Source organism: Sphaeramia orbicularis, chromosome 12, assembly GCF_902148855.1.
Source record: "Sphaeramia orbicularis chromosome 12, fSphaOr1.1, whole genome shotgun sequence".
In the NCBI taxonomy this organism is placed as follows: Eukaryota; Metazoa; Chordata; class Actinopteri; order Kurtiformes; family Apogonidae; genus Sphaeramia; species Sphaeramia orbicularis.
In genome coordinates, this window is record NC_043968.1 from 58,541,015 (window position 1) to 58,553,185 (window position 12,171).

The 12,171-nt window shown below is 37.0% G+C and overlaps 1 protein-coding gene across 1 annotated transcript in view; it reads left to right on the plus strand.

Annotated features, from left to right (window-relative positions):
- Window positions 1–12,171, plus strand: part of tmtc1 (transmembrane O-mannosyltransferase targeting cadherins 1) — a 264,439-nt gene that overhangs the window by 218,132 nt on the left and 34,136 nt on the right. The gene's annotated exons all lie outside the window — the stretch shown is intronic.

The window sequence follows — 12,171 nt, forward strand, 5'->3', positions numbered from 1 at the left end:
GATATGCAATTGGCATGCTGACTTCAGGAATCTCCACCAGAGCTTTTGCCTGTGAATTGAATGTTCATTTCTCTACCATAAGCCATCTCCAAAGCTGTTTCAGAGAATTCATGAAGAAGACTGTGCGAGGAAAATGGTGGTCACACCAAATACTGACTGGTTTTCTGACCCCCCTGGACCACCCAATACAGTAAAAGTGCACATTTTAGAGTGGCCTTTTATTGTGGCCAGCCTAAGTCACACCTGTGCAATAATCCTGCTGTCTAATCAGCATCTTGATCTGCCACACCTGTGAGGTGGATGGATTATCTCAGCAAAGGACAAAGGAGAAGTGCTCACTAACACAGATTTATACAAATTTATGAACAATATTTGAGAGAAATAGGCCTTTTGTGAACATAGAAAAAGTTTTAGATCTTTGAGTTCAGCTCATGAAAAATGGGAGCAAAAACAAAAGTGGTGCGTTTATATTTTTGTTCAGTGTAATAAAAGGACAGACTGACTGACCTGTTACTACAGAGTACATCCTGCCATCCAGTTTCCGCTTATGGCTTAAAGCTTTACAGTGACATCTTGTGGTGAACTTGCATACTGCAATCACTGACTATCCCTCCACCCTCCCTTGCAGTGGCCATTAATAATATAAAAGTCTCTTATTCCTGGTATGTTATGAATTCTGTTCCACACTCAAATGCACCTGAGGGACTGATGCTACCTTCAACATGGTGGGCTCAGTAATATGCACCCATTACAGTGAACATCAGCATTTAACATAAAACCTGCATAATATAGTCTACACATTAATAAAATATGTAATGATGGCATTAAGACAAACAGAAAATAATCCAAAATGATATTTAAATGGAGCAAATATATTGTGCAAAACTGTTTGACATTATATTTAATCTTTTCCATGCACTGTGTCATGTTTTATTTTTTTGGAAAACCTTTGCTTTCCAACCAATCTCAAAAGAGAATTTCCACTCCACTGACTTGGAACAACTTTCCGTTCTGTATCAGATGATTGCACCTGAAATTGGCTCAGATTGTTGCTCAGGCACCACTGGTTGCATTGTCGAGCACTGTATTGTTAGAGATGATTTAAAGCTCATCTCTGTCATAAATGGTTCAAGAGTTATCTAATAAAGTAGCATTGATAGTACACATGTCTCTAGAGGGTTAAACTTGGTGGAAATGTGTGTGGGCGTCTAGAAAAACAGTAAAGTGGTAAATTCTTGACATTGTTTTTGACATCCGGCCTTGGACACATTTTTTTTTATGGTTTTTATTTGTTATGTAAATCACTATAATCAAAGAGTTATTATGGTGGAGCTGAAGTTCACAGTTGACAGTGGTATATTAATACCAGCCCCAACTTTATAGTCGAGTAATAAAAGTCTTATTGTAGTGAAAGGAATTTCTACTATAGTGTAACAATATTGCTGAATTACACTGTCATATTAAAAAAGATGCTGTTATACAGATAGTCTGTGCCTCTATTTGCATAAAACTCATCTTTACAAATCAATTAGGAAAAACCCCTCTTGTCGGCATATATTTGTATAAAAAACAAAAAAAAACCCTTGATTTTTGTTTTTGTTCTGCAGCTGCTTTGGAGTCTCAGCCAGGTGTGAAATTAAAGTCAGACAAAATGCACTGGTGGCTATACAATATGGCTGCTAATGTTCTTGTGTTTTATCTCTATTTTGTCAGATTTCAATGTGGCACTTTTCTGTTTTTTTATGCAAAAATCAGCAATAGCTGTATAAAAACATGTAGATGCAGGCAGGTTAGACTTTAGAAATGCACTTACTCCGTACCAGTACATCTGACCCATCTCAGTTCATAACATGAATTCTCTTGAAAAACCATGTTTCTTGCTTCTTTTTTTTCCACCCAGTTTACTCAGTTCTTGTTCTAGTTATTTTTACCATGATAATTATCACCATGGTTGTTATTGTCAGTATTGTTGATATTTTCTTGTGAGGGTCTTCGCCACCTTCTTCTTTCCTTTTCTCCCCCATTCACTCTTTCCTTCCCTTCTCTCCCCTATTCTTCTTCTTTGCCCTGTTTCTTCATGTCAGATCTGGCATTGAAATGTGGTTCAGCAAAACTCAGAATAAAGACAGTAGAATATCAAGGGGAGCCTTATATACTTTATGAAGTTTCCCTTGGAAAAGCAAATTTTTTCAACACCAAAAGGCAGCCAGGCTACCATTCTGCTGTTATGATACTGGACAAGACAAGTTTAAAAAAAATAAGAAAAGAAAAGAAAAGAAAAGAAAAGAAAAAACATGTTTCAGCCTCACATAAGTTCATGGGGTCTTAGAGAATTCTAAAAGTCTGTACAGATAGTAGTGTTGAGATCAATCTTAAGACCGTTCTTAGAAAATCTCAAAGAGGAGCTAGGATTTTATTTCAAGATCAGTAAAAACCACAACTGCAGGAATATCAGTAAACTCTTTGTCCATTATCAACTATTTATTTGTAAACTATTCATGTAATTGATGGTTGAGTTCCCATATGCAGGTCTACTCATTTGTTGAAATTCTGAGTTTGAATTTTGAAATTTCTGCTGTATATGACTCTTTCAAAGTCTTAATGAAAGAGTATCAGAGGATCACTGACATGTGGTCAGTTGGTACACACACCAAACTATTTGACATTTGGGTATAACTGTCTTTAATCTCAAGGTTCTCAATGCCATAGTTAATGAGCCCATTTACACACAGACTAAAATCTGATCATTATCTGATTTCTGTAGTTATCAGATTATTCAAGTGATCATGTAAACAGCAGTAATCTGATAAAGAGAAACTGAATTAACACACCTGGACAGGTATACATGCACCTCCAATGTCTTCATGCACGTCAACCTGTTAATCAGATTTGTTTTGGGTTTTTTTTACATCTGAGCATGTGTCAAAACAATGAAATCGTAGAAAACAGAAGTGACGTAGTCAAACAGGAGCGGAAAAAAAACAGGAAGTTTGAGTCTATCATCACATACTCTGAAAGAAATCTGATAATTGGCTGAAATATGTAAGCCAGGGTTTTTCAATTATCGCATTTCTGAAGTGCATGTAAACATATCAGATCTGATTATTACAATTATCCGATTACTCCCAGTTATCGCATTTTTATGGTCATGTAAATGGGCTCAACGTCGCCATGACGTCATGGGTGAGGAGGGTGATACAGCATCACTTCCTGGAGCCCAAGGGATCCTGTACTTTTTATTTTCCTGTTCAATATATTCCAAGAACCTCAGGCTTTTTTTTTTTTTTACTGCCATTTGTTACGTCATATATTTTTGTTATTTCAACTGTCTTTCAACCTTTTTTGATTATACATGTATCACTACTGTGTGTATTTTTCTGCTTTTTACCAAATGTAGCATTAATTCAATTTTTTTTCACGCTATGTTTCTCCCTATTTGTCATTAGTACATAGTGTTGCAGTAAAGAGTCTAAATGCTCTTAACTACATCAGCTGCCAGAAATGGTCCAATGCACTAAAAAACACAGGTTAAATGTGGTCTGCTGTCAACTGCAAAACAGGAATGTTGTGTCAAATTGTCAGACAAATGAAACAAGATGTCAAACACCAGGCTTCAATCAGCTGAGCAGTTGCTGAATCAGTCTCACAGTGCCAACAGTAAAAATAACCGGCTTTTCTTTCAGTTTAAGAACATCTACTGCACCATGCAACCATAAAGCAGACATGCTCTCTCATCAATCTGTAATTATTTTCACTTATTTTGTTTGTCTTTTTTGTGGTCCCTTAACATCCAGTAACCTGTCAGCTGTGGTAAATTTTCACATTTGTTAAAGATGCAATTAAACATAAAAAACACACTGTTAAGTTATACATCACCCAGTAGAAGAACATTAAAGACCCCATGATGAGGTGTTTAATGCATAATGTATGATTTGATGGGGTGAGGCTCCATAATGTCAAGTAGGATCTGAAAATATGTTTAAACCAGTAAGTGCATGTTCAACCAGATACATCCACTATCTGTTCATGCAGTTCTCTTGTGTTTCACAACCAAACTCTACGACTAAAGTGGACATTTTTACCAAATTTGAGCAGATTCCCTCCAGGCATTCTTGAGATATTGCATTCATAAGAACAGACAGATATGAAGCCACTGGGCCCTTTAAATTGACCTTAGACCAAGCTAGTGCTGTTTCCAATAAAGTATCCTGACAAGAGCACAGTGTGAAAGTAAATCAGAGGAAAAAAATGTATTTCATTCTTCAAACAGTACAAGCATAGCAGAAATTAAAAACATAGGCTATGTGGAAAGAAGCAGGGGAATAAGTCATCTCAACTCGATCTTGCCTTCTTCATGGGTCTGACCAGATTTCATCCTCATCACATGTAAAGTCCTGAACTCGATAATGTGCAAAGTACCGTCTAGAGCAGTGGTTCTCAAATCTTTTACAGTGGAGTACCCTCTGAAATATACTTTTTTAGCCAAGTTGAAGCTGTCACTTCAGCAGTTTTGCTAGAAAAAATTAGGCAAAATTTGTTTGTGTACCAAAGGTGTCTGTTTATATTTTCAAAACTTTGTAAACAAACAACATATATTTAACTCTAATATATTAAAAATAACAAATCTTTATCAGTAAATTTTGTGTGCAAAATATAAATTGAAAAGTGCCCTCTTTCATTGATAAGAAAAATAAATGAATTGGTCATTAATGAATAAATGAACCCTTCATCAACAAACTACTTACTGAATTACTTAAATAAACTCATCTTGAACAATATAAAATACAAATGTTCTTAAAATGTTACCTAAGCTTAAACAAGATGACTGACTATAAAACTAGGAGTGTCAGTTTTACTATATGAATGTATTTTCATTAAAGCATTAATTCTCATTATTTATTTTGTATTCAATACATGATGACTTATTTAATGATTTTAAGTACCCCTTGGCTTCTTCCAAGTACCCCTGGGGGTACCCCGGTACCCTCATTTGAGAAAGACTGGCCTAAAGAACTGTATTCAGATCAGCCATTCTCCAGTAAAACACTTACCTGTGGCTTATTTATTGTGCTGTGTTTTTGATCACTAGGTGAAATGAAAATGTGTGTTTCATGCCAATGTGTAATGGCAACTGGCAGAACAGTAAAGAACAGACTAATTTTAGACCAGACCAACACTGCAATATTTCAGCAAATCTGTGATGAAATTACAAACAGAGTGTAATACAGAGTATGTCCACACATGTGATAAATACTGTGGCTGTAAATGTTTTCAGAGACTAAGCCTCAACAGTCACTGTTCAAGCCTTCAGGGGGAAAAAAACTAACTAAAAATAAGACTTTTTTTTTTTTTGTCAACTCTGACTGGCAGCTGCCTGCTGAGTTGGACTTTCAGATCTTCTGTTTATTGAAACATTTATAAATATGAAACATATAAAACGTTTTTGTTTTTTTTTTTTCCAAACAACTCAATTGTAGTTTTACTTAAGAAGTTACCCTGTTTTGCCTGTCAAAGGATTCAGTTATGCACATGTTTTATTTTTATTTAATTACAGTACCTACCCTATTAGTTAATGTTAGCATGAATTGAATATTGTATTGTATGGTCTGTCAGCTACCCAGCCCATTTCTGTTTTTATACAGTATGAGAAGTTAACTTTACTCTTATCATACACAACTCTGATAACATTAACATACTTATGAAATTACTAGCTGGCATGGAACTCATTATCTCTTTTTTTGTTATCAGTGCAGTCAGTCTGTGTTTTCATTAATATGTGCTGGTGTTACATTGAGCAGGTTTCAGGCACCATCCATCATCAGCTACAACCTCTGGTCCAAAAGATATGTTTGTAAGAGGAAAATTGCCAAACTGAAGGCTTCAAAATGATAATCTAAAAATAAATGGGCATCATCGGTTCTTGTAATAGATTATGTGCAGAAGATCCTCTCATTAACACACATGGTGTGTCTGTCCTTCTGGAGGGAATACTCACTGAAGCATTAAATGTGGATTAATACACTGCTGAATATAGCCACAGAGTAATTTCTACATTTTTTTAGGAAATTGCTGTTTTTCACCTGTGATTTACAACTGTTTCTGAGCCAACTTTATGTCAAACTGGTCTCTCTTTATCCTGTCACTGCACTGCAATGGTGGCATCATTAACCCCTAAGGACCCACTGGGACTTTTGTGTCAGTTCCCAAATGAATTTTTCTCTCTATTTAAGCTTTCCTTAATGATTAATCACTATTTATTATAATATTATCCTCTGAATTTTGCATTTTTTTCCACTGAAAATCATCTGTTTTCCTATGTTTAATTTGCTGATCATGTAGATGTTCATAAAAGTTCCGAGTGAAGTCAAAGGTTATTCTATCAAAACAGAAAAAAAAAGAAGAAAAGGGGACTTTTTCAGTACAATATATCATTAACTGAACATAAACCCAGTGTTTCCATCACTGCCATTGATCCAACTGCATGGGTTTTACTGGTGAATCAATGTTGTAGAAGGTGACAGTGTTTCCACATTCACTATGGAGCCTCTGAACATCCAAATGGGTCATATCTGATGACCATGAAAAGATGACAAACTGTATTTTACACCAATTATTTACATGGATTGATAGAATTAAAGGATCAGTAATTTAGATCAGTCGATGCTTTTGGTCGACGGTGGATGTTTGGGTTTTTATGGTAATAAAGAGCTCTGAAATTGTGTTAAAGACACCAGTGTATTGGATTGTAGAGATATGAACTGGATCTATTCATGCTCATTGGCCAGTGGATTTATGTGACCACCAGAGGGAGTAGTGAGTCACTCTGTTGGTCTCACATGCTGATGAAAACTAACACCACAGGGCATTTTATCAAAACATTAGAAAGTGATCAGATGGAATGAGAACCACTGAGAAACAACTTTTAGAGTCAAAGAAAGTGAGGAAAGGTAGAAACACGGATTCTGAGGCTTATGAAGGTATAAAATTTTTATTTGATGTTATTATTTGTGCTAAGTTGCCATTTGTGGATCCACGGTTCAGACTAAACTGTGACGTTTCTGACCTTGTTTGTTTGATTCCAAACAGATCTTAAGTTCAGCTACTGACAACACAAACTGTACAGAAACCAGAGGTGATTCGTTGTTTTACTGCGGCTGTTTTCAGTCTAAAAACAGAGCTAAGCTAACAGAGCTATAATGTAAACTATCAGCTGATGCAGCATGTGAAATTATAAGACACTGTTATTTTTGACTGACTGTTAAAATAACCAGCTGTGAAACTTGAGGATACAGATGAGCTTTATACTTTATTCAGTGAGTGCTACAGTCTGTGGATACATCCTAAGTATGCTCTGGTATGTGACACCCCCCTGCTGTTATACGTTTGGAATATTACTACTGCATAGAACCCCTTTAAAATTCAATTTCTTGAGTTGTTTCTTCCCTTTTAACAGACCTTTTTTCACTGGAAACATTTTGGCTTGTAACATTAAGGATGGTTCCGCTTCATTTAGTTGACACTGGAGGCCATTCCACTAAACTAACAATTATACACAAATGGAATGCAGCCATTTTCACTAAACAATTACACCCCTCTGTGTGTGTTTCCTGCCTTCAAATGTCAAAATGTCATAACGTCTGCAACGGAAAAACAAGCTGACAGAAGAAAAGAGAGTTGTAGGATAAGAACTGAGTTATGTTCTCGGATGCAGTTTATCCGTGGAAGGTTTATCTCATGCGCTAAATGTCAATAATCACCTTATCTGTTACCTGATAATATGAGACAATATACTGTATACGTCTGAAAAAGTTAGAGGAAACAGTAGAGGGTGGTTAAAGAAAGGATAGCCAAGAACTCAAGGCCACCACACCTTTTTATTTCACAGGACCTTTAAGACAGCACACACCCATCACTGGCTTTTATCCAGTGTAGCATCCACTGCTGAACTGTGCACTGTGCGTGTTGTTTATTTTTAGTGAACGTCCCCACTGGGAATGTGACAGCTTTAGTGGCACATGGACATAGTGGACATTGTGGTGCAGTGGATTGTTTGTGAGATGGGTTGTGCAGATGAATGTGCTAACATACACACTGAAATACGTGGAAGTACATTGACATACACATACACACACACACATACGCCTTCGGGTGCCTGCTCTCATGCATGTAATGGCCTTGTTGCAGCTCAGATCTTGTGCTCAGTTCATCTATCACACGCACACAGACTGCATTAATGAAAGAGAGCATCCATTTGTTCTTCCTGTCAGTGGAGAGTTAACACAGAGATGAAGAGGCTCCATCCTCAGGCCTACTCCACCTTCTACATCCCTTTTTTTTTCCCTCCGTCACTCTTCTCTGGTCAGTTTTGTCAGTAAATAGATGCAGACATGATCTTCGTATTTTTTTCTTCTAAATACTGGACTGTATTGACACTTATTTCAGTAGTAAATATTCTTCTTTTTACCTGCTCACATTAAAATTCATATTCAACTTATTGCACATATTCATATTCTGTATATACTGTCAATATTTTGTTATATATCAGCGGTTTTCAAAGTGGAAGGTGCCAGAGGACTTCAGGGGAGGCACAATGTGAGAAAAAATAAACCTGAGTAAAAAAGAAAAAAAGTGTAAACATCTGGTTAGCTAACTACACTGCATGCGAGGGGCAAAATGCATCGATTTTTAGTACCCCAAGTGAAAGTGAGAGAGGACGCAGAGTCTGGGGCGAGCAGAAAACTGAGGGAGTATGACCCTGTTAATTTAAAGTTTGGTTTTTCATGTATTGGTCCTAACGATGCTCCGCTGCCACAGTGTGTTATTTGCAAAGAGGTGCTAGCTAATGACAGTATGCGACCATGTAAACTCCGGCATCATATTGAAACTAAGCACCAAAGTTTAAGATGTTAAAAACACACAAAGATGTCAAGATGTGTTAAAAGAAAGGTTAAAAACATACACATATGTTAAAATGTATTTAAAAAGATGTTAAAACACACAAAGATGTTAAAATGTGCAAAAAAAAAGATGGTTAAAACACACAGATGTTAAAATGTGCAAAAAAGATGGTTAAAAACATACAAAGATGTTAAAATGTGCAAAAAAAGATGGTTAAAAACATACAGATGTTGACATTTGTGTTAAAGAAAAAAGCTGGTAAAAACAAAGATGTTAAAATGTGTCTAAAAAAGATATTTAAGCACATACACAGATAAAGTTAAAAAAACATGTTTAAGAACATACAAACATGTTTAAGATGTTTAAAAAACAAAGATGTTCATAAATTTTTTTGTTGAAACCTTTTTTTAAGCCTGCATGGAACATACAAAGCAACAACAATAACAAGGCTCACTACCCCACACTTTGAAAAAACCCCTGTTATATATCATCTCATACCCAAAGTCGACTCTACCTCTGTATATTTCACAATATCCTACTGCTTCATCCTACTGGTTAGATGCAATTTGCAATTCATTGTCTTATACTTGTGACATTTGCAATGGCATTAAAGATAATTTAATCTCAATAAATTGGATCTAATCGAATTGAATACAGCATATAATGAATATGAATATCTTGATAAGGGGATTATCACAGTTTAACTAAATTCTAGCCAGGATTGAGCCCATTAAACATTCACCGGGTAAAGCAGCAGTGGAAAACAACTCAAACCTTGGTCTGTAAAATAGCAAAAGAAAACGACGTACATTTCTTGATGAGTAATGCTCTGTCTATATTATGAAGCTAACCAGTACACGGTGGTGTAGTGATTAGCAAAGGAAGCAAATCTAACAAATGATCAAAAATCAGGTGAAGTGAACTTTTACTGTGAGTACTGAATAGCATAAAGCAATCAGTTTAATGCTTAGAAACTCCTCGATATTTTATATTTGTCATATTTTTTCTCTTCAAGTAAGACTGTGAAAATTAAAACCTAGTATCGAAAGTGGAGGCAACAGTTCACCAAAAATCATGCATCATTATAACTGTCTACATGAGGGGTGGGCAATCCTGGTCCTCGAGGGCCAGTATCCTGCGTGTTTTAGATGTTTTCCTCTTCCGACACACCTGGTTCACATGATAAGCCTGTCATCAAGCTCTGCAGAAGCCTGATAATGACCTTCAGGTGTGCTGGAAGAGGGAAACATCTGAAACATGCAGGATACCGGCCCTCGAGGACCAGGATTGCCCACCCCTGGTCTACATGCTCACCTTGCTTTACCTTGCTGTCAGACAGACGTTACCAGTGGGAACTGAAGACCTGAAGTTCACCTTAAATCCACCAGACGCCCATGACATAAATGTAATTTAACTCCCAGACACAGAGGTCGACTGCCTTTTTATACAACACCTATAAAAAGTATTCACCCCCCCCCCCCTTGGATGTTTGACCCTTTCATTACCTCCGCCAGGAGGTATTGTGATCGCTTTGCTTTGTGTGTTTGCATGCGTGCATGTTTGTTTGTTTGCGTGTTTGTTAGCAAGATAACTCAAAAAGTTATGGACAGATTCTCATGAAATTTTCAGGAAATGTTGATACTGACAGAAAATGATTAAATTTTGGTGGTGATGGGGGGGGGGGGCACAGATCTGTCTTGGCAGAGGTCTGCGCTCTCTGAGTGCTTTTCTTGTTGTTTTTATAAATGGAATCAAGGTCAATCAATTTCGGGCTTTTTTGGGGGGGTGTTCAACAAATTAGTTTGGTAGCCTGGCCAGCCATCAGTCTTAATGAGATATCCGTCTGGAATCACGGGGCTTGAATCCAAATATGAAGGCAGGCTAATTTGGTTCCTGGACATTCATGGATGCTTATTGCATTAGCCTCCACTTTATTCCCTTTCCTCCTATCCATTCATCTTTGACACTTCACGTCAAACCTCCCTGGTTGCTTTCCTCTTTACCTCTCCCATCCCCTTCTCTCTGGTCTTTGACTGTTGTCTGTGTTGCCAGTATGTGGGAGATTCAGCGCTACAACTCACTGCTAATCCAGGCTGCTGTCATGCCAAACCCAGAGCGCAGAGCCTCAATAGCTTTCATCCGACTCCAAACCACATTCCAGCCCATAATAACCCAAAACCCAGCAGACCACTCACTCTCACTTTAATCAACCATCCTCTGCTTTCTGTTTTTTTCTCCAGAAAGGCATTTAGTGACTTGGGATCAATTCCATCCCTCACATTTTAAAGTTTTGTAATTCTCAAAGTTACTTTTTTTTTTTTAAATCTTTCAAAGCACTTTTTTCAAACATGTTCCTCCAGGAGAAGCAGAGGTGTAGTTGTGGTTTTAATCTTCTGTACTTGTTTCCATGCATTAACCAGTATTTGTTACTTTGTAAAACTAACTTACTGAGTTACTGGGAGTCACCATTCAGGACCTTGGTCTGTTTGTTTGTCTTGATCTGTGTGAATTTGATGTTTTGTTGGTTCAAGAAAGCAGAGATCTGCATTTCCAATGTTTTCTGCTTCATCAACATATGTTTTAGAAAGAGATGTTAATCATGGTTAGCATATTAGCACCTATCGGCACATATTTCAGTGTAACATCAGGTTATGACCTACTCATAACTATGTCCGTTTTATTGTGAGACTTTGCTTTTAACATATTAGGTAAGATCCAAACTGACACACAACTAACAGAACGGGACAGTGGTTCAATGAGGTAACAGAACTGTTTTTGTCAATTTCATATATTGGTACCTTAACATCAACATAATGGGTTTTGGGAAAATGACTGAAGTTCAGACTCCCACTGAAGGACAGATGGGTTGTACAGCTCTGATCACGGGGCATTAACATTAGGTTTTTAGATATATCTGACTGACTATGTAAACATTCATAGGTTCAGGGGGATTCAAAGCAGGAAGTGGCGTGTTAAACCATTTTCACCCCATGAATAAGGATTTGTGTCCATCCTCCATTGTTAAATTTGCACAGAAATATAAAAAAAACTGTAACTGTAGCATTTCTACAGAGGTATTTCTTTGCACAGTATCTTTACACACCTGCAGTCCCAGGGAAGGGGCACAGGGTGTTAGAGCAGTTATTTTCCTGGTGACTCATAGTGTAAATATCTCACAATGTGATGAGAAGCCTCTCAGTATCAGGACTCTGCTGATCAGCTGTGTTTCCTGTCTCTCTGCACTTTCCACAGCCAAACCAATAACCCGCTCAA